Below are 24,776 nucleotides of genomic sequence, written 5' to 3'. Positions count from 1 at the left end.
AGTAAAGAAGAATAAACTCTAATCTCCAGGGGCCTATGGATATTGCTATAAAAGATCCTGCTAAGAGATGAAAATTCTTTAGCCGTCTTTTATCTTAAAAACCAAGCATATGTTGCATTTTTCCCTATGGTTGAAGTTTATTTACCAATTAAAGAGCTTTAATCACCTACCCCTAATGCAAAATAATTGAGTAAAATTAACAGTGTGAAAAAACGTACTGTGTACATTTTCTAACAACCTTCCTGCCACACATATGGCCTCACTCCCTCCACCATCAGGCAAAATAACTTCGAGAAGCACAAGTCAGGACTATGTTACTTCATCTAAAATTCAGCTCTCTTTCATCATGTTTACTTCCTCTCAATCTGGTCTCAAGGATTTTGGAGCCAGACCCTACTTTCTGTGGGGTGCAGGTCCACAAAGGTCAGGGTCCTGGAGCTCCAGCCCCAACTCAATTGCTGAACTATGAGCTCAGACCGGTTTTGTGGCCTTTCTCCACATCACAGGCTCTTTGTTACTAAGGGTGGTAGTATTTGTCCTGACCAGCTCAACACTATTACAAAACAACATGAGCTAATTATTTTAGGGGTGCAAAGCAAATGCCTGTTTACTGTGGTATTCTCTATGTGATCATGGTAATTATGCCAGTAGCTCAGAGCACTGTCTTTCCCCACTCCCCAATAAATTCCTTTAGAAATTATCTATCGTATCTCTAAGCCAATCTCCAACATGCTATGATCACAGTCCTGATATCCATACGATTGTATGGGTATGTGCCTGGAAAGATTGGCAAACAAGTGTTAAATGTATATACATAGACCCTATATATGAAAAACATGCATGTATACCTATATACATATCTATATCGATATCTCTATAATTGGATCTATCTATATCTTCTTATACCTCTCTCCATATTTCTATCTATATAGATATCCCCAAGCAGAGCAATTCAAGTTGAGCATGGCTGGTGTAGTATGGTGTAACAGGTCATCTGGTAGGTGGCTGTACTGTGAACATGTACCACCTTTAGTGGTAGGGATACTCATGTCCACAGAGTTTGCTCCTTTAGATCTGCCACAGATCTAAGTTGTACTGGGATTTAGACCTATGGCTCTTCCTTTTATGACCTGAGATTTAACTTAAATCATTGTTGGTTAGGTTCATTTGTAGGTATCTTACTGTTTTTGGTGCAATTGCAAATGGGATTCATTGATTTCTTTTTCTGCTGCTTCATTAGTGTATAAAAATGCAACAGATTTCTGTATGTTGATTTTCTACCCTACAACTTTGCTGAATTCATGTATTAGTTCTAGCAAGTTTTTGGTGGAGTCTTTTGGGTTTTCTACACAGAGTGTCTGTCTGTCTGTCTGTCTGTCTCTCTCTCTCTCTCTCTCACACACACACACACACACACACACACACACACACACACACACACACAGGAGTATTACTCAGCCATCAAAAAGAATGAAATCTTGCCAAATGAAATGACATGGATGGAGCCAGGATGTATTATGCTAAGCAAAATAAATCAGAGAAAGACAAATGCCATATGATTTCACTCATATGTGGAATTTAAGAAACAAAACAGATGATCATATGAGAAGTGGTGGGAGAGAAGAATGGTGGGAGAAACAAATACAAGAGACTCTTAATACAGAGAACAAACTGAGGGTTGATGAAGGGAGGTGGGTGGGAGATGGGCTAGATGGGTGAGAGATAAAAGGAAAGCACTTGTTGTGATGAGCAATGGGTGTTGTATGTAAGGGATGTATCACTAAAATCTACTCCTGAAACCAATATTGCACTATATGTTCACTAAAATGTAAATTAAAAAAATCAGTATATGCAGTTGTTTATAGCAAGAGAAAGAACTTATGAAAAAAAGCACTACAAATATTGAGAGAAATCAGCCAAATCAAGTCTCAGTTGTTCAGGAACTATAGACAAGGGCTTCTGTTTTCCTTCTTCCCAGTTTTTCAAATACTTCTGCTACTGTGGAAGTGACTACTTCCTCATGATAGCAAAACAAAGGCATTATTAAAGGAAATGCACTTGGTATAAAAATATGCAAGGCCTCACCCACAGGTGGCAATAGGCTGTAATTAGATCTATTCTCTAAAACGCACTGAAGAACTCCCTCCTGGCTTCTTTCTTCTGGCTGTGTGGAGTGAGCAGGGGCAGGTCATGGACGGGAGTTTTGTGATGCCAAGTGGCACACTGTGGCCATAAATGGCTCAGCTTTTGACCAATGAAGCTTAGAGGGAAACTCTAACACTGAAAATAAAGACTGCTTGAACCAAAGAAACTCTGGATGGTTGTAATTCCTCTGAAAGAATATGTGCATCCATAGATGTGGTACTTTTCAACTCTTATTTTTAGGTTTAATAGCACAGACAGGAGGGAGAACCACAGGCTGGTCAGTCTGTGCTTTTCAAATGGTGCATTACAACCCTTAAGGGGATAGTAAAGTTATTTTATTTGGGCATGGAAAATACTTTACAACTGGAATAGAACGGAAGGGAGTCAAATAGAATAACTACAAAATATCATAATACATTGCATGCGGTTAGGATAAACATTGTTTTAACAGACTTGTGTTTTCTGTATATGCTCTGAAATGAGGTTTCATAGGGTTTTCTTATTGTGGATCTCAGGAAAAAAAAGTTTGAGAAACAGTTATGTAATTTAGGTCTTTGTCACATACTTTTGGGATTCTAGGTTTAAAAAATAAACTAAAATTCTGGCCACTTAACAATGGCCTTTTCTAAAGAATATACCCTTGTCGCTTATGGCAATGTTTCTCAACTACTTCAACGTGAAGAGATTTAAAACCCGAGGTGGAAACAAGCTGCCTAAAAATCAAATAGGAAATTTAAAATGAAGTTTCAAGAAATGTATGCATTTCTTCCAGGTTGCCTAATTGGTTGGCATGTAATTTTTCATAGTATTCTTTTATAATTGTTTGTATTTCTGTGGTGTTGGTTGTGATCTCTCTCATTTATGATTTAATTTATTTGGGTCCTTTCTTTTTTCTTTTTGATAACTCTGGCTAGGGGTTTATACATTTTATAAATTCTTTCAAAATACCAATTCTTAGTTTTATTGATCTGTTTTTTGTTGTTGTTCTGATAGCATTTATTTCTGCTCTCATCTTTATTATTACCCTTCTAGTGGCTTCAGTCTTCATCTGCTGTTCTTTTTCTAGCTTCTTTAGGTGCAAACTTAGATTGTGTTTTAGGATTTTTCCTGCTTCCTGAGGTAGGCCTGTATCGCTCTCTACTTCCCTCTTATGACTGATTTTGTTGCATCTCAAAGGTTTGAACTGTTGTGTACTGTTGTGTTTTCATTTTCATTTGTTTCTATGTTTTTTTAATTTCTCCTTTAATTTCCTGGTTAAGATAAAAAGCTTCTGCAAAGCAAAGGAACAATCAACACAAAAGGCAACAGAATAAAAGAAGATATTTATGAATGACAGACCCGAAAAAAGAATTAGCATCTAAGAATCTATGAATAACTTATCAAACTCAACACTTAAAAAACAAATAATCCAGTTAATAAATGGGCAGAATACATCAAAAGACATTTTCCCAAAGAAGACATCCAGATGGCTAACAGACACATGAAAATATGCTCATCATCAGGGAAATCACTCATCATCAGGGAAAAACAAAACAAGACAACAAAGAGATACCACCTCAAACCTGTCAGAATGACTAAAATGAACAACTCAGGAAAAAAACAGATGCTGGTGAGGATGTAGAGAAAGGGGAAACTTCTCACACAGTTGGTGGGAATGCAAACTGGCTCAGCCAGTTTGGAAGATGGTATGGAGGTTCCTCAGAAAGTTAAAAATAGAACTACCCTACAACCCAGCATTTGCACTAGTAGGTATTTACCCACGGGACACAGAAGTACTGATTCAAAGGGGCATATGCACCCTGATGTTTATAGCAGCATTATCAACAATAGCCAAACTATGGAAATGCCCAAGTCTCCATTGACTGATGGGTGGATAATGATATGGCATATATACATATACAATGGAATATTGCTCAGCCAGAAAGAGAATGAAATCTTGCCATTTGCATTGATGTGGATGGAGCTAGGGTGCATTATGCTAAGTGAAGAAAGTCAGAGAAAAACAAATACCATATGGTTTCACACATATGTAGAATTTAACAAGCCAAACAGATCAACATAGGGGAAAGAGAAAAAAAAGAGAAGGAGACAAACCTTAAGAGACTCTTAACTATAGAGAATAAACTGAGGGTTGCTGGAGGGGAGGTTGGTGGGGAAATGGGCTAAATGGATGACAGGTATTAAGGACAGTGCTTGTGAAGAACAGCGGGTGTTATATGTAAGGGATGAATCACTAAATTCTTCTCCTGAAACTAACATTACATTATGTGTTAACTAGAATTTAAACAAAAACTTGAAAGATTAAAATAAAAATAAAAATAAAATGAAGCTTCATGAGGAGGGGAAGATCAAGGAGAGAGAACACCAAGTAATACACATATTTGTGTATCTGAGATTTAGACACTAGGATGCATTGGAGGGCACCAGGAAAGAGTGTTTCTTAGGGTAAACCATTGCTAAAACTTTGCTATAGCCACGAAGTACTTGAGGAGAGAAAAGGCTCAGAGCCCTTATGTCATTCCAAAAGGAAGAATTAACCCGAGTCAGGAAAAGGAGTCCTTTAACAAGTTCACTTCCTGGCTTTAGGAAGGACCACTGTGTCTGATTTCTAGTAAAACATTTAAGGGAGCTTTCTGAAGACCCAGGAGATAGCAGCTGCATAGAACATAAGTAACCTTTTCTGGAAAGTTTTGAGGGATGTATGTAGAGCAGTATCATGTGTGTATGACTTAATGTGTGATTATGTCTCCTGTCCTCTCTTAAAGGATACTAACTTGGTTTATAAATGCCATAGTTCATAAATTACTGCTGATGTTGATATTTTTGTTAGTTTTCTGTGTCACTTATTTGGCTGCAGAAGTCCATATAAGAAGGAAGAAAGGAAGGAGGAAGGAAGAAAGAAAGGAAGGGCAAGGGCAAGGGCAAGCAAGAAAGAAACTTAGAATGGCTTGACTGATTGGCTTTCAATGCTTTTTTCCTTTTCTTGATTTATTCTATTTCCTGGATAGAATTTTACCAAGTATCAAAGCAAAAACAATCCACCCAAAACAAAAACCAAACCGTCACCACCAAAAACAAAATAAAATGAAACGAGAGAGAGAGAGAGAGAGAGAGAGAGAGAGAGAGAGAGAGAGAGAGACCACAATTGTTTCCTTTTTCAAAATTTCAGGAATGGTCATATCCTTTGAAAGCTCACCTTGATTACCAAGGAAAAATCTAAAAATTAAAAGCATGTCATCTTAGAAACAGATGTGAAAAGACGATCAGTCCCTTTGACAGTGGATTTGCAGCCAACTCTAGTATTTGGCTCTACCAACCAGCTTTCCAAAAAATTCTTTCTGATATTGGCTTTTGAGACTCCAGTCCAGTTAAATCTCTGTTTCAGCCCTACTCTACTTTTTCCATAAGGGTTTTCTTATTTGTTTTGCATAGTGTAGCTAGTTTTTTTAATTACTTTTCTGCAGTCTTTAAGTGATCTTGCTTACACTTTCTCTTTCTCGCAAGTATATAGTACAAAATTGATCTTTCAAACTTTCTGCTTTCATAATCTTCTTGTCCCAGTCAAAAATTTTCACTAATGGCTTGCACAGATGATGGCACCAATGAGATAAAACTCCTTAGTTTAGCCATTAAAGCCATTAAATTTGAACACAATTTCTTTTAAAAGGTTCTTTCTTACCTCTATCTAATACAAACTTCCAGATCCAAACAAAAAGGACCATAAGGGGTGGCTGGTTGGCTCAGTCAGTAGAGCATGTGACTTTTGACCTTGGGGTTGTAAATTCAAGACTCACAATGGGTAAGATGTGACCTGGGAAATAATAGAGCATTCAGACTATAGCTCAGAAGGTTTGTTTCCGTTTGTGAGTCCTCTCCATCGTATCTGTGCTCTCTAGATTTTTCCTTCAATCTTTTTCTCTTTCACGCTTACACCTTTTAATTCACCTGCTCAGGTCCCATTATCCACTACTAATATTAAAGTGAGGTCTCGACAGTCTATGCACTGGAACAGCAGCTGGGTTTCTGTGTGTGTGCAAAATGCAGATTCCTGGGTCATGCTTCAGTACTACTGAAAAGAAATTTCTGGGCTTAAGCCTAAAATTACTAAGTATTAACAAGCTCCCCTGCTGATTCTTATGCCTGCTAAAGTTTGAGAATCTCTGCTATGTAGCCCCAGAGCTGACTTCCTCTGTGTCTCACCCTTGAGTATGTGCTGCTCATCAGTTTTCTTCACCTCAGTCTTCCACTAGTGTTGGTACCAAAGAAATATATACTGAATTTATTATCTCTCTTACTACCCTTCTTGGCACAAACAGAATCAAATGAAAACAAATTCCCTGCTCTTCTTCCCATTTCTCCTATGTTGCCACAGCTCATTAGTCAACAAAACCAAAACTCTCTTCACAAGCAAGCTGCCACTAAAGCTCATAAATTCTACCTCCTAAATAGCTCTCAAATTGAACCTTTTTCTCTCTATCCCTATTGTCTTGATTTAGTTCAGTCCTTTGTCATTTCTTATCCTTGGTATTGAAATAGTAGTCTTCTAATTAATTTCCCTGTCTCCAGTCCAAGCCTGTTCTCATCATTTATTCAACAAATATTTGTTGAATACAGACTGTGTCTAGCACTGAATTAAGTATTAGGGATACAGAAATATAGGACATCATCCTTGTGTTCAAGAATCTGAGATGATATTTCTAAAATGAAAATTTGGATATGTTACTCTAACCAATTTCAGTGGCTCTTCCTGTAGAGGACAGGGTCCAAACTCCTTAGTACAGTGCTTCAGACTCAATTAAAGGAAACAAAAACCCACTTACTCTATCCCAGACATTCTTAGACTGGCTGTTTCCTCTGGCTTCTTTTCCTCCAGGTTTTCACATTGCTAAATCTCTTCCTTCAAGTCTGTCCTCAGTGTCATATTCTTTATTTAACACTAGAAACAGCCTTACTTGCATGTTAGCATTACCCTTACTCTGTTTTTTTTTGCAATAATGCTTTTTCACTTTCCAAAGTATTACATAATTTATGGATTTATTATGTTCATTACCTATTGCCCATCATCACCTAATAAAAGGTGACCTGCATAAGAGCAAGCATTTTTTCTGTATTTATTTATTGGTATATCCCAAGTGCCCAGAACCGTGTCTGGCACATAACTGTCAAATAACAGGAGATTGTTAACTGATCTAGATGGGAGGTAGTGGTGATTTAAAATAATGTGCTAAGAGAGAGGAGCCAAGATGGTGGAACAGCATGGAAGTTTTTTGTGTGTCTCATGTCAATGAAATACAGTCAGACCAACACTAAACCATCCTACACACCTAGAAAATTGATTGGAGGATTAACACAACAATCTTCACAACCTGAACCACAGAATTCAGCAGGTATGCGGCACAGAGAGCTGAACGTGGGAAGTGAGAAGGAGCACGAAGGGAGGTGCTTTTGCAAGCAGAAAGAGGAAGGAGACTGGGTGGGGGGGATACGGGAAAAGCACCCTCCCCAAAAGCAGCTGGAGAGAAAGTGGAAAATTGGAAACAGCCATAGGGACTAAACTAAAAAGGGACAAAGGAGAAAGGAGAGGATTTAAATTCCATTAAGACTGTAAACAAGGGGAGTGCAGAGTCTGCAACTCCACAGCTCGATACCTGGCAGTGCTCTGGTGGGAAGGGCAAATCCCCAGGAGCAGAGTGGGGTCTGGGAGGTTCTCGGACCACACGGGGAAAAGCAGTTCCACTGCTGGAAGGACATTTGGTAGAGACTGTTGAGGCCACCTGATCCCAGCAGACCCCAGAAAATGGCCACATTCCTGGGTGCTGGAACAAGGTCATTGTGGGTGAAGCCTGGTGCCAGATGTGTGTTGTGATTTTCCATAATCCCTGAAATGCTGCTGCTACACTGTCTCACGAACTTTTTCTGGGGCGGACTGGCACCTGGCCACAGTCTTGGGGCACTGGCACCATCAGGGTCCAGCAAGCGTTCACGGATGCAGCCATATTCAGCCATTGCTCATTCGGCCATTGCTCAGTGAGACCCTCCCACGGGGGGGTGGGGGGAACAGATCAAAGCCACAGTCCTTCAGAAGTAAGGGGCCAGAGAAAACAGCTGCATCTGAGACAAAACTCGGGAGAGAGAGAGTGAAGAAGCGGGGAGTGGACAAGAGCTCAAGACTGAGGACAGGTGTGCGATTGCTGATCCCGGAAAACCGACTGGGTAGCTGGGTGGCACCATTTTCACCTGCGCGTGCGCAAACGCACATACAAGCACCCCAACAATCCACCCCAGTAAGATAGAAGCGCCATCTAGTGGAGAGCATAGCTGTTACACTGAGCCCAGCCCAAATGGCCAATTTCAAGAATGCAAGTCTCACTGCCCGCTTAGTTTATGGACCATAAAGCGCTACATAGTCTGACTTCTAGGGGAAAAATGAAGTAATTTCAGTCCTACTTCAATCTGTTAGCAGGTCCATTTACTTAATTTTCTTTCTTTTCTCTTTTACACGTCTTTTCTTTTTCTTGAATACAGAAAGAGAAAAACTTCCTGTTTACTTTCAATTTCTATTAAAAATATTTTAATTTTTTTACTACATTGTTTGTTTTTATGTAAATGTTTGCAAATTCTGTTTTACTTCCTTCATTTTATTTTAGTCTACTATGGTATATTCACTTTTTCAAATTTCCAACGATTTTTTAAAATCATTTTTCTCCTTTTTCTCAAATACAGAAAAAGAAAAAAATTTTATTTTTATTAAAAATGTTTTTCTTTAATTTTTTTCTACTGTATTCTTTACTTTTGTCTATATTTTTTCAAATTCTATTCTACTCCCATCATCTCATTTTAGTCTACTTCAGTGTATTCATTTTTTCAAATGCTATAACTATTTCTATTTTTTCTTCCCCCCCTTTTTATTGTCTAATCTGTCAAACCACTTTTAACACCCAGACCCAAACACACCTAGGAACTAGCATCATTTATTCAACTTGTGTGTGAGTGTGTGTTTAATTTTTTAATTTTAATTTTTTAATTTTTCTACCTCATTAATTCCTTTTCTCCCTTCAAAATGACAAAACAAAAGAATTCACCACAAAAGAAAGAGCACGAAGAAACAACATCCAGGGATTTAACCAACATAGATACAAGCAAGATGTCTGAACCAGAATTTAGAATCACAATAATTTAGAATCAGCAAACTTACAGAGAATAATGAAGCAGAAAACAGGAGGGAGATTAAGGCAAAAGAGCACGATTTAAGAATTAGAGAAATCAGTGACTCATGAAAAAGGAACAACATCAGAATCATAGGGGTCCCAGAAGAGGAAGAGAGAGAAATAGGAGTAGAAGGGTTATGCGAGCAAATCACAGAGGAAAACTTTCCTAACCTGTGGAAAGACACAGACATCAAAATCCAGGAAGCACAAAGGACCCCCCATTAGATTCAACAAAAACCGACCATCAACAAGGCATATCATAGTCAAATTCACAAAATACTCAGGCGAGGAGACAATCATGAAAGCAGCAAGGGAAAGAAAGTCTCTAACCTAAAAGGGAAGAGAGATCAGGTTTGCAGCAGACCTATCCACAGAAACTTGGCAGGCCAGAAAGGGGTGGCAGGGTATATTCAATGTGCTAAATCAGAAAAATATGCAGCCAAGAATTCTTTATCCAGCAAGGTTGTCATTCAAAATAGAAGGAGAGACAAAAAGTTTCCCAAACAAAAATTAAAGGAGTTTGTGACCACTACACCAGCCCTGTAAGAAATTTTATGGGGGACTCTCTGAGGGGAGAATATGTATATACATATGTATACATATATGTATACGTATACATATATGTATATACATATATATACATATACACATATATATGTAAATATATTAAAATATATAAATATAATATAATATTAATATAATAAATAACAAATATTAAATATATATTAAGTAAATATATATTTATATGTATTAAATAAAATAAAATATATAAATATAAATTTATATATAAAACATAAATAAATAAATAAATAAATAAATAAATACCAAAAGCAACAAAGATTAGAAAGGACCAAAGAACACCACCAGAAATTCCAACTCTACAAGCATCATAATGGCAATAAATTCATATCTTTCAGTACTTACTCTAAACATCAATGGACTCAATGCTCCAATCAAAAGACATAGGGTAACAGAATGGATAAGAAAACAAGATCCGTCTATATTCAGTACACAAGAGACCCACTTTAGACCTAAGACAACTTCAGATGGAAAATAAGGGGATGGAGAACCATCTATCATGCTAATGGCCAACAAAAGAAAGCCAGAATAGCCATACTTATATCAGGCAATCTAGACTTTAAAATAAAGACTGTATCAAGAGATGCAGAAGAGCATTATATCATAATCAAGGGGTCTGTCCACCAAGAAGACTTAACAATTGTAAACATTTATGCGCCAAATGTGAAGCACCCAAATATATAAACCAATTAATCACAAACGTAAAGAAACTCATTGATAATAGTACCATAATAGTAGGAGACTTCAACACCCCACTCACAACAATGGACAGATCATCTAATCAAAAAATCAACAAAGAAACTGGCTTTGAATGACACACTGGACCAGATGGACTTAACAGATATATTCAGAACATTTCATCCTAAAGCAGCAGAATATACATTCTTCTCCAGTGCACATGGAATGTTCTCCAGAATAGACCATATACTGGGACACAAATCAGCCCTCAACAACTATAAAAGGATCAAGATCATACCGTGCATATTTTCAGACCACAACACTATGAAACTTGAAATCAACCACAAGAAAAAATTTGGAAAGGTAACAAATACTTGGAGACTGAAGAACATCCTACTGGAGAATGATTGGGCTACCCAAGAAGTTAAAGAGGAAATTAAAACATACATGGAAATCAATGAAAATGGTAACACCACAATTGGGATGCAGCAAAGGCGGTCCTAAGAGAAAAGTATATAGCAATCCAGGCCTTCCTAAAGAAGGAAGAAAGATCTCACATACACAACCTAACCTTACGCTTTAAGGAGCTGGAAAAAGAACAGCAAATAAAACCCCAAACCAGCAGAAGACAGGAAATAATAAAGATTAGAGCAGAAATTAATGCTGTTGAAACCAAAAAAAAAAAAAAAAACAGTAGAAAAGATCAATGAAACCAGAAGCCGGGTCTTTGAAAGAATTAACAAAACTGATAAACCACTAGCCAGTTGGATCAAAACAAAAAAGGAAAGGGCCGAAAGAAATAAAATCAAGAATGAAAGAGGAGAGATCACAACCAACACAGCAGAAATAAAAACAATAATACGAGAATATTATCAGCAATTATATGCCAATAAAATGGGCAATCTGGAAGAAATGGACAAATTCTTAGAAACATACACACTACCAAAAGTGAAACAGTAAGAAATAGAAAATGTGAACAGACCCATAACCAGTAAGGAAATCGAAATAGTAATCAAAAATCTGCCAAAAAACAAGACGCCAGGGCTAGATGGCTTTCCAGGTGAATTTTACCAAACATTTAAGAAAGAGTCAATACCTATTCTCTTGAAGCTGTTCCAAAAAAAAACAACAACAACAAAAAAAAACAAAAGGAAGGAAAACTTCCAAACTCTTTCTATGAAGCCAGCATTACCTTGATTCCAAAACCAGAAAGAAGCCTCACTAAAAAGGAGAACTATAGGCCAATTTCCCTGATGAACATGGATGCAAAAATCCTCAAGATATTAGCCAACAGGATCCAACAATACATTAAAAAAAAATTATTCACCACGACCAAGTGGGATTTATACCTGAGATGCAGGGCTGGTTCAATATCTCCAAAACAACCAATGTGATTCATCACATCAGTAAAAGAAAGGACAAGAACCTTGATCCTCTCAATAGATGCAGAGAAAATATTTGACAAAATACAGCATCCTATCTTGATAAAAACCCTCAAGAAAGTAGGGACAGAAGGAGCATACCTTGAACTCATAAAAGCCATATATGAACGACCCAACACTAATAACATCCTCAATGGGGAAAAACAGAGCTTTCCCCCTAAGGTCAGGAACAAGACAGGGATGTCCACTCTTGCCACTATTATTCAACATAGTATTGGAAGTCTTAGCCTCTGCAATCAGACAACACAAAGAAATAAAAGGCATCCAAACTGGCCATGAGGAGGTCATACTTCCACTCTTTGCAGATGACATGATACTCTATATGGAAAACCCAAAAAGGTTCCACCAAAAAACTGCTAGAATTGATTCATGAACTCAGTAAAGTTGCAGGATATTAGATCAATGCACATAAATCTGTTGCATTCCTATATACCAACAATGAAGTGAAAGAGAAATCAAGTAATTGATCCCATTTACAGTTGCGTGCGCATGCACACACACACACACAAATACCTAGGAATAAATCTAACCAAAGATGTGAAAAATCTATCCACTGAAAACTATAGATTGCTTACGAAAGAAATTGAAGAAGACACAAAAAATGGAAAAAGATTCCATGCTCCTGGATAGGAAGAAAAAATATTGATAAAATGTTGATACTACCCAAAGCCATCTACGTATTCAATACAATCCCTATCAAAATAACACCAGCACTTTTCACAGAGCTAGAATAAATAATCCTAAAATTTGTATGCAACCAGAAAAGACCCCGAATAGCCAAAGTGATCTTGAAAAAGAAAACGAAAGCAGGAGGCATCACAATCCCAGACTTCAAGCTATATTACAAACCTGTATCATCAAGACAGTATGGTACTGGCACAAGAACAGATACTCCAATCAATGGAACAGAATAGAGAACCCAGAAATTGACCCACAAACGTATGTCAAACTAATCTTTGCCAAAGCAGGAAAGAATATCCAATGGAATAAAGACAGTCTCTTCAGCAAGTGGTGCTGGGAAAACTGGACAGCGACATGCAGAAGAATGAACCTGGACCACTTTCTTTCACCATACACAAAAATAAACTAAAAGTGGATGAAAGACCTCAATGTAATACAGGAAGCCATCAAAATCCTCGAGGAGAAAGCAGGCAAAACCTCTTTGATCTTGGCTGCAGCAACTTCTTACTCAACACGTCTCCAGAGGCAAGGGAAACAAAAGCAAAAATGAACTACTGGAACCTCATCAAAATAAAAAGCTTCTGCACAGCGAAGGAAACAATTAGCAAAACTAAAAGGCAACTGACAGAATGGGAGAAGATATTTGTAAATGACATATCAGATAAAGGGTTAATATCCAAAATCTATAAAGAACTGATCAAACTCAACACCCCAAAAATAAATAATCCAGTGAAGAAATGGGCAAGAGACATGAATAGACACTTCTCCAAAGACATCCAGATGGACAACTGACACATGAAAAAAATGCTCCACATCACTCATCATCAGGGAAATACAAATCAAAACCACAATGAGATATCATCTCATACCTCTCAGAATGGCTAACATGAACAACTCAGGCAACAACAGATGTTGGTGAGGATGTGGAGAAAGAGGACCTCTTTTGCATTGTTGGTGGGAATGCAAGCTGGTGCAGCCACTCTGGAAAGCAGTATGGAGGTTCCTCAAAAAACTAAAAATAGAACTACCCTATGACCCAGCAATTGCACTACTAGGCATTTATCCACGGGATACAGGTGTGCTATTTTGAAGGGACACATGCATCCCCATGTTTATAGCAGCACTATCCACAATAGTCAAAGTATGGAAAGATTCCAAATGTCCATCGATGGATGAATGGATAAGGAAGATGTGGTGTGTGTGTGTGTATGTGTGTGTGTGTATATATATATATATATATATATACACACACACACACACACACACCCATATACATATATATACATACACACAATGGAGTATTACTCAGAAATCAAAAAGAATGAAATCTTGCCATTTGCAACTACGTGGATAGAACTAGAGGGTATTATGCTAAGTGAAATTAGTGAGTCAGAGAAAGACAACAATCAGATGACTTCACTCATCTGAGGACTTTAAGAGACAAAACAGATGAACATAAGGGAAGGGAAACAAAAATAACAAAAACAGGAAGGGGGACAAAACAGAAGAGACTCATAAATATGGAGAACAAATTGAGGGTTATGGGAGGCGTTGTGGGAAGGGGGATGGGCTGAATGGGTAAGGGGCACTAAGGAATCTACTCCTTAAATCATTGTTGCACTATGTGCTAACTAATTTGGATGTAAATTTTAAAACATAAAAAATAAAATTAAAAAAATTGGCAAAAAAAATGTGATAACAATGAGGATGGCAAAAAGTCAGCCTGAGATACAATTGACAAAAATATTGATGGACTGTGGGGGTAAAAAGGTAGGGTTATAAGCAGGAATTATTTCAGGTATGTGCAGATGCATGACTGATGACGCCATTCGTTCAAGTACAGAACAGTAGGAGAAATTGTTTTGAAAGAAAAAGAAATTTAGATACAGTCTATGTTTGAGGTACTTTTAGGTCATCCAAATGGAGACATTGCTTCAATAGACTGTTGAATATAAAGATTCGAAGCTGAGAAGGACTGGTTTAAAAAATTGATTTAGAAAGAATCAGAATATAAATGGCAGTTCAAATCATTGGATCCTGTGACAGTTCCCTGGGTGAACTATAGAGTGAGAAGAAAAAGTTGCTAATGATATCGCCTCAAGGAAAAACAACAAAAAAAACTTGTTGAAGAAGTGAGTGGTAGCAGAGAAAGTGAGCACAGGGATTGAAGAGAACTTGTGAGAAGCTTAATTAGGTGACATTGGGAAATAGTAAAAATTAGGGTAGTAGTTAAAGGGAAGATAGAAGGCTTAAAAAAAGTATGTATTTTTTTCCCATATGGGAGATATATGAATACTGTTAAATTCTTAAGGAAAAAAGCTAACAAATATCTAGGAAAGAAAGAGGAAAGAAAAGGTGTGGCTACAGTTAAGCTGGACAGGGTAACAGGAAGTTGGATTATTATTTGGCTACTCTTATGGGTCTCTAAAGCTAAGAAGGTTAAGAAGCAAAGAGATCTAGGTATTGAACAAGTTGTCTACATGGACATTGAGGTCTACCTGGAGGATGTAAAAAATATTAATAATAAAGAAGACTATAAGTTAAAATTCTTCAAAGTTTTCAGTAAATGAGTGGAAAAAAATCAATGGGTTGGAGAATGACAGAGAAAGGAGAGTTGTGTAGAAATAGGTGATATTTGATCAGATGTATAATGGCAAACAAAAGAGTTTAGAGTCTTCTGAAAAAGACCCTGTCTATTAGGGTCTATAAATTGAAACATGTATTTGAAGTGTGTATGTATTTATTATTTATATTTATATTTAAATTAAGTATCTCTTTTATACATGTGTATATATGTATTAATTTATTTGAGATCAATTATAAAGAAGGAGGAAATTGAGTTAAGGGTTAAATTAATCATTGACTGCTGACTCTAGCTCTGCTACTACAATTTTAAAGAGTCTTTCCCCCTTTATATGCCTAACTTTAAGGATCTGGCACAAAATTGTTTTCATTTGCTCAGATTTAGGTCTCATATGTTGTATGATTCCACTACGTAATATTTTTAAATGACAAAACAGAAATCGATAACAGGTAAATTATTGCCAGGGGCTAAAGGGGTTAAGAAGGACTAGGGGTGGAAGGAAAGTAGCTGTGGCTAGAAAAGGGAAATGTGAAGGAAGTGTTCTGGATCTTGACTCTACCAGTGTTTGTATTCTGGTTATGGTATTTTGCTACTGTTTTGTAAGATGTTGTGGAAATTGGGTAGGGGTACATGGGATTTCCCTATTATTTCTAACAACTACATGTATATTTCAACTATATAAACATTAAAAAGCTTAATTTTTCCTCTTTACTACGCTTTTGTTCAAGTTTAAAACCTTACTATATACTGAATCTTATCCAAACAATATTTCCCTTAAGAGTTTAGAACTCAGTGTAGTGCTAAGCATGCCTCTGTCAGACCATGTTCAAATGTTCTTGCTTAATCTCAGGTGCTACAGGAAATCTAGGGGAACGTATTAGGTTTTTCACTCAGGCTAGGAATCCTTCTTCCTGTCCCATGTGTCTGCCTGAAAGACCAAAAGTAGGAACCCTGGAGAGTAGAAAATGTTAAGTGAAATTGCAGAGAAGACAAAGCTCCAAACAGCTATCCCATAAAATTGTGGATGAACTTCTGGGCTCAACTCTGAGTTTAGCATGTGTTTTTCTTACTCTGAAAATACACTCAAGGGTTTGGGAATTGACCTATAGGCTGGACCACTGTCTAGGTCCCAGATTGGCCATGGATGTCACACACATGGGACATATTTGAATAGCATAGCAAAGGTTTTAGAACCGAACAGACTTTAAAGCCCACAAAAGATGAGTTTGGAACTTGTGGTCTTAGCTAAATCAATTACCTAATTTTTAAACATCTACATTATCCTTAAGGTTCTAAACAAGACCCAGAATCTCATCGTCTAATATTTAAAATATCTAAGATAAGAGCCAAACTATTCAGCTTCTGAAGAACCAGGAAAATCACCACTTACAAGGGAATAAACAACAGTCACCAACACTAAGATAACATAGATGTGGGAATTATCAAAGAGTAAAACAGCAGTCATCATCATACTGGTTTTCTAATGCTGTTGAAACAAATTACCTCAAACATAGTAGTTAAAATAATACAAATGTATTATCTTACATTTCTGGACGTCAAAACTTTAGGATGGACCTCATTGGGCTAAAATCAAGGTGTTGGTAGGTTCTGTACCTTTTGGGACAGTCCAGGGAAGAATTCTTTCCCTAGCAATGTCTAGCTTCTAAAGGCTGTCTGCTTCCCTTGGGTCCTCCACTTTTAAAGCTAGAACATTAGACTGAGTTCCCACACTTCTCTCTTGTTTTCCCTTTTCTGCTTCCTTCACTCACTTGTGAGGACCTTTGTGTTGATAGTAGACTTACCTGGATAACTTAGGACACTCTCCCTATTTTAAGTCAGCTTATTAGCAACTTTAATTTCACCTTTGATCTTAATTTCCCTTCAACATGTAACCTAACATATTCCTAAGTTTGTAGAATAGGACATAGACATCTTATGTGTCTTCTTCAACAGGGAAGATGATTTGCTCCCTCTGCTTTCTACCATGATTCTTCTCTTTGATTTTCTACTTTTTGAATGATATACTTTGGTGTAGATATTTTTGGTATTTATCATCCTTGGTGTTCTTTTAATTTCCTAAGTCTATGGTTTACCTTTGTTATTAATTCTGGGCAATTCTCAGATATTATTTTGAGTATTTTTTCTGTTTTTTTTTCTTTTTCTCTTCCTTTTGGTATTCCCATTATGTGTATGTTATATCTTTTGTATTTGCCCCACAGTTTCAGATATTTTGTTGTTTCTTCTTTTTTTATTCTTTATTTTTTCCTATTCACCTCGGGAAGTTTCTATTGACATACCTTCCAGCTCACTGATTCTTTCCTTAGCTGTGCTCAGTCCACTAGTGAGTTCATCAAAGGCATTCTTCATTTCTTTTTCGATGTTATAAATTTCTAGCATTTTGATTCTCACAGTTTCCTCTCTACTTATATTACCCATGTGTTTCTGTATGTTTCTTATTTTTTCCATTAGAACCATTAGCACATTATAGTTAAATTACTGGTCTGATAATTCCAAAATCTCTACTATAACCTCGTTCTGATGCTTACATTGTTTCTCTAGCTTTTTTGGGCATGCCTTGTAATTTTTAAATGAAAACTGGACATGATATATTAGACAAACTGCAACTGGCATATATTAGCTTTTAGTGTGAGACTTTATGTTTATCTGGATAGGAGATGGACTGTGTTTACTGTTTATTACAGATACACTGTTAAAGGCTATAATTTTCTTAGAATTGTTGGTTTGTTTCTTCTAGAGACAGTGTTTTGTTTTTCCTAGATGCTCTTTTAGGGATCTGAGGCTTACAACGCTTTTAGCTTTCACCCATTTTCATACAAGATTTCTGTTGATGTGGTGGTAAGGTGTTGGAGAGGAAAAGCATTCTACAGTACTATGATTTTAGTCTCAGTATTTTAGTGAGTTTGTACTCCTAAGCTCTTTAAGAACTACTCAGCTTCCTGTCCCTGACTCCCCCACCTCACTCATTAAATAAATTAGGAAGGCTAAAAAGGAGCTGGACTTGGATATTTTCTTTCTCCAAGGTTGGTTAGGCTTTGGTAAACCCAAGTTATTTAAGCTCTGGTGAAATTCTTTCCCATGAAGGCAAACCTTGTTAGGGAGAACAGAAAGCTCTGGGCATATTTCAAAAATAGTTCTAGAGGAACTAAAAAACAAAAAACCAAAAACAGAAAACCAAAAACAGAACAAAGAAAATAAAATGGCAGACCTAAGTAAAAGCATATCAATAAATACATATAGTCAAAACATACCAATTAAAAGATAGTGAATATCAAATGATTTTTTAAAAAAGGAACCAAGCATAACTATAAAACATCTACATTTTAAATATAAAGATACAGGTAGACTAAAAGCAAAATTATGGAAACAAGTATACCATGCTAATATTAACCAAAGTAATGGTTAGAAGGATTTATTAATATCAAAGTTGATTTCAGAAAAAGAAAGTTGACCAGAAGTGAAGAGGTTCATTATGTAGTGATAAAAGGATCAATTTACCCCAAATTCTTAATCATAAATTCATGTACAACTGACATGAGAGCACATATAAACGAAAGAAGGACAAATCTAAAATTAGTAATAGCTGGTGACTTCAGTGTTGCTCTCAGTAAATGACAAACAAGTGGCCAGAAAGTCATATAGTAGGTTGAATGATATCCTCCAAAAAAGATAAGTCTACCTAAAACCACTGAATGTAAGCTATTTACTACAATATTTTTTGCAGATGTAATTAAATTAAGGATCTCAAGAGGGGATCATCCTGGATTAGGGTGGACCCTAAATTTAAGGTAATTGTCCTTTAAGGGAAAGGGAGACAACACACAGAGGGGAATGATGATGTGAAGATAATGGCAAAGATTGAAATGATACATCTACAAGTCAAGAATTCCAAGGATTGGTAGTAGCCACCAGAAGTTAGGACAAAGGCATTGAGTAGATTCTCCCTCAGTGCCTCCAAAGCAATCAACTCTGTTTACACCTTGACTTAAGACTTCTGGCCTCTGTACCTATGAGAGAATAATGTTTTTTTAAGCCAGGAAATTTGTGGTAATTTGTGACAGGAGCCCAAGGAAACTAATAATAAGCAAAAATATAAAAGAACTAAGGAATACAATCAATTAACTTGATTTGATTGACATTAAAAAATAGTTCACCAAATAGCAGAATATACATTTTTTTCAGTGCACATGAAACATTCACCAAGATAGAACATATTTTGAATCACAAGACAAACCTTAAATTTTAAAATAATTGAAATCATACAAATAAGTCCTTTGACCATAATGAATTAAACTGCAAATACATAACAGAAAAATTGGTAAATCTCCAAGCATTTGGAAATTAAATATTGCACTTCTATGTAATACATAGATTAAAGATATAGTCTCAAGGAATATTAGAAAATACTTCGAACTCAACAAAAATTGCAATAGAACTTAATACTTATATACAGGTAAAATAGTGCTTAGAGTGAAATTTATAACGTTAGGTTAATATTCTAGAAAAAATTAATAGTTCAAAACCTAATATTCCATCTTTAAAAAACTAGAGAAAGAAGGACATATTACAGTAGAAATTATCAAAATAGGGAAGAAAAACACAATAGAAAAGTCAAGAGAACTAAAACTGGTTCTTCAAAATGATGGATAAAATTGATAAAATATGAGCCTAACTTAAAAGGAAATGAGACCTAAATAAGCAATATCAGGAATTAAAGAAGGAATACTACTAAAGAAATCACGGACTTTAAATGTATTAAGGGAACAGAGTTTGTGGAAATGACAGAGTAGGGGGATCTGGAGCTCAACCTCATCACATGGGAACACTGAAATAACAGCCACATTAGTGCAACTAACTCTGAAAATCAACCACAGGACTGGCAGAACAAACTTTAGACAGTCAATTGTAGAGAGGAGGCTAAATCAAAAAGGGTTGGAGGGGTGGACACCAAACCCTGGTTGGTAACCAAACCCCTTGCTAGACAAATGGGAGGGATACCACAAACATGGAGATGATCAGACCCCACTTCAGGTACCCCAGACATGGGTTATCTACAATGGGAAGATGAGTTGATATAACACTTTCACTTTGAAAACCAGGGGGCTTTGCTTTGTGAGTTTTTACTATCAGCAGGGCTTAACTGCATACTTTTTTTTTAATGTTTATTTTTGAGAGAGAGACAGTGTGAGTGGGGGAGGAGCAGGGAGAGAGAGGAAGACACAGAATCTGAAGCAGGCTCCAGGCCCTGAGCTGTCAGCACATAGCCCGACATGGGGCTCAAACTCATGAACCAGGAGATCACGACATGAGCCAAAGTTGGACACTTAACTGGCTGAGCCACCCAGTGGCCTTTAACTCTACATACTTCAAAACTCAGCAGACTTAAGTCTGGGAGATCTAGAGGGTGATAGGAAACTGAGTCCCATCCTTAAAGAGCCAGGATAACAAATAACCTGGCTGAGATACAGCATAGAAGCAGCAGTTTGAAAAAGCACATGCGGTATAGAACATTTATTTACTAATATCAGAACAGGTCCTGGGGTGGGGGCAGCAGAAATCTTTAGGAGACTTCTCCACAAACAAAAGTGCTGAGGGTGCTACTTCTCTCCTACCCTATCCGCTAAGCGTACATAGCCAGACATTTGCAGGAACTAGAGAAAAAACTTTTTTCAATGTATGAAATTTATTGTCAAATTGGTTTCCATACAACACCCAGTGCTCATCCCAAAAGGTGCCCTCCTCAATACCCATCATCCACCCTCCCCTCCCTCCCACCCCCCATCAACCCTCAGTTTGTTCTCAGTTTTTAAGAGTTAGAGAAAATACTTTACACCTATCTTGCTAGCTCTGCACACTCCATTGTTTTCACGTTCTCCTAGGAATCTGCCCCCATCAACCTGCCCCACTCTTCAGGCATTCCTCCAAAGTGCCTCCTGCTCATACAGATCGTGTAAGAAGACTTGGCAGACAAGCACCACTCCAAAGTGGCCCCTGCCCTGAGGAAAGGGGAACACAAACACATGCACCAGTGTGCCCTCAGTTCCAGCAGCTGAATTTTACAGCTAACATCACAGATAGAGTCCCCTTGCAATCAATGCAACTGCAGCCATGCCAAAATGGACTAGGGGCAGGCACCTGGCCTGATTGCTAACCCTGACCATCAATGAAAGACTCATAGGGTGAAGGCAGGGAGGATGCTTGGCAGGTTGATGCAACTACAGCACTGGCAGATGTGCTGAGGACAGGCATCTTGTCTGACTGCTGATACCATTAAACTACAGCCCACATTAGCCCCAGACTTGCCTCTGAAGCGCAGAGGGACCAAACCCTGCTTGGTGTACCCACAAAAGGCAAAGTGTGCCACTGCAGTTACTGATTTCAAGGCAAACGTGGATCAGCTACAATAGTACGACACACACAATCCACAAAGGAAACACCACTCAAGTGCCTGGTTCTGGTGAACAGGGGGCATTGCACTACAGGATATCAAATGACTTCTTCATAAGGTCACTACTTTCAAGATCAAGAGACATAGCTGATTTTCCTAATACCTAGAAACAAGCACCAAGGGGGCGCCTGGGTGGCGCAGTCGGTTAAGCGTCCGACTTCAGCCAGGTCACCATCTCGCGGTCTGTGAGTTCGAGCCCTGCGTCAGGCTCTGGGCTGATGGCTCGGAGCCTGGAGCCTGTTTCCGATTCTGTGTCTCCCTCTCTCTCTGCCCCTCCCCCGTTCATGCTCTGTCTCTCTCTGTCCCAAAAATAAATAAACGTTGAAAAAAAATTATTAAAAAAAAAAAAAAAGAAACAAGCACCAAGAAAGGGAAAGGGAAGATGAAACAGAGGAATATGTTCCAAATGAAAGAAGAGGGAAAAACCACAGTAAAAGAGCTAAATGAAACAGAGATAAGCATTATGCCTGATAAAGAATTCAAAGTAATGGTCATAAAAATACTCAACAGGACTAAGAAAAAGTGGAGGATTTCCATGAGACCTTCAACAAAGAGATAGAAAATATAAAAAATAATTAGTCATAGATGAAGATTTCAAGAACTGAAATGAACAAACGAGAGGGAATCAATAGCAGATTAGAGGAGGTGGAAGAATGGATCAGTGATCTGGAAGACAGAGTAATGGAAAGCAACCAAGCTGAACAGCAAAAAGAACAAAAAATAATATTTACACTAAAAATAATATGCATACAAATAACCTTAACTAAAGAGATGAATTTTAAAATTATAAATTTATAAAATTATAAATTCATAAAATTATAAAATATTGATTAAAGAAATTAAAGATGACAGAAACAAATGGAAAAATATTCCATGATCATGGATTGGAAGAACTAATATTGTTAAAATGTCCCTACTACCAAAAGAAATCTACACATTGAATGCAATCTCTATTAAACTCCAACAACATTTGTCACAGAACTAAAAAAATCCTCAAATTTGTATGGAACCACAAAAGACCCTGAATAACCAAAGCAATCTTGAGAAAGAAGAACTAAGCTGGAGGTGTCAGAATCCCAGATTTCAAGATATACTACAAATTTATAAGCATCAAAAACACTATAGCACTGGTAGAAAATAGACACACACATTAATGAAACAGAAAAGAGAGCCCAGAAATAAACCCAAATTTATATGGTCAATTGATCTACAACAAAGGAGGCAAGAATATACAATGGAGGAAATACAGTCTCTTCAACAAATGGTACTGGGAAAACTGGACAGCAACAGGCAAAAGAATGAAATTGGACCACTTTCTTATACCATACACAAAAATAGGTCAAAATGGATTAAAGACCTAAATGTGAAACCTAAAGCCTTAAGACCCTGGAAGGAAACACAGGTACTAATTTCTTTGACACTGGCCATAGAAACATTTTTCAAGGTATGTTTACTCAGGCAAGGCAAACAAAAGCAAAATTAAACTATTGCGACTACACAAAAATAAAAAGGTTTTGTACAGTGAAGGAAACCATCAATAAAAGGACAAGGCAACCTGCTGGAAGGGAGAAAATATATGCAAGTGATATATCCAGTAAAGGGTTAATATCCAAATTATATAAAGAACTTATACAACCAACTCAACACTGAAAAACACAAATAACCCAATTTAAAAATGGGCAAAAGACCTGAATAGACATTTTTCAAAAGAAGACATCCAGATGGCCAACAGACACATGAAAAGATACTCAAAACCACTCATCATCAGGCAAATGCAAACCAAAGCGACAATGAGATATCATCTCACACCCGCCAGAATGTCCAAAATAAAAACACAAGAGTAAGTGTTGGCGAGGATGTGGAGAATAAGGAACACTTGTGCACTATTGGGGGGAGGGATGCAAATTGGGACAGCCACTGTGGAGAATGGTATAGAGGTTCCTCAAATAATTAAAACAATTCCCCTTTCTCCACATGCTCACCAACATCTGTTGTTTCTTGAGTTGTTAATTTTAGCCACTCTGACTAGGATGTGGTGCTATCTCAATGTGGTTTTGATTTGTATTTCCATGATGAAGACTGATTTCCCTGATGTCTTTCTTGGTAAAGTGTCTATTTATGTTTTCTGCCCATTTCTTCACTGCATTATTTGGTTTTTGGTAGTTGACTTTGGTATGTTTTTATAGATTTTGAATACTAACCCTTTATCCAATATGTCATTTGCAAATATCTTCTCCCATTCTGTTGGTTGCCTTTAAGTTTTCTTGATTGTTTCCTTCACTGTACAGAATCATTTTATCTTGATGAGGTCCCAGTAGTTTATTTCTGCTTTTGTTTCCCTGACTCCACAGACACGTCTAGAAAGAAGTTGCTGCAGCTGAGGTCAAAGAGGTTGCTGCCTGTTTTCTCCTCTAATATTTTGATGACTCCTGTCCCACATTTGTGTCTTTCATCCATTTTTAATTTATTTTTGTGTATGGTGTAGAAAAGTGGTCCAGGTTTATTATTCTGCATGTTGCTGTTCAGTTCTCCCAGGACCATTTGCTAAAGAGACTGTCTTCTTTTCCATTGGATACACTTTCCTGTTTTGTTGAAGATTAGTTGGCCATATATTTGTGCATCCAGTTCTGGGTTCTCTCTTCTGTACCATTGGTCTATGTGTCTGTTTTGTGCCAAAACCATACTGTCTTGATAATTACAACTTTGTAGTAGGGGCTAAAATCCGGGATTGTGAGGTCTCCCACTTTGGTTTTCTTTTTCAACATTACTTTGGCTCTTTGGGGACTTTTGTGTTTCCAAATAAATTTTAAGATTGTTTGTTCTAGCTCTGAGAAAAATGCTAGTACAATTTTAAGTGGGACTGCACTGAGTGTGTACATGACAGAGCAGCATGGAATTTTTTTTTTTGCTGCTCTCATCCATGAAATGCAGCCAGATAAACACAAAACCATCTTGCACACCTAGAAAACTGATTTGAGGATTAACACAACAAT

At 37.2% G+C, this 24,776-nt stretch overlaps 1 pseudogene; it reads right to left on the bottom strand.

Annotated features, from left to right (window-relative positions):
* Positions 1-17,714, bottom strand: part of LOC106980578 (NXPE family member 4-like) — a 78,262-nt pseudogene extending 60,548 nt beyond the window's left edge.
* Between the last annotated feature and the right edge of the window lie 7,062 nt (positions 17,715-24,776).

Source organism: Acinonyx jubatus, chromosome D1, assembly GCF_027475565.1.
Source record: "Acinonyx jubatus isolate Ajub_Pintada_27869175 chromosome D1, VMU_Ajub_asm_v1.0, whole genome shotgun sequence".
NCBI classification, from domain to species: Eukaryota; Metazoa; Chordata; class Mammalia; order Carnivora; family Felidae; genus Acinonyx; species Acinonyx jubatus.
Note: the sequence above shows the minus strand (reverse complement) of the source record. Positions and strands in the feature narration are given on the sequence as shown.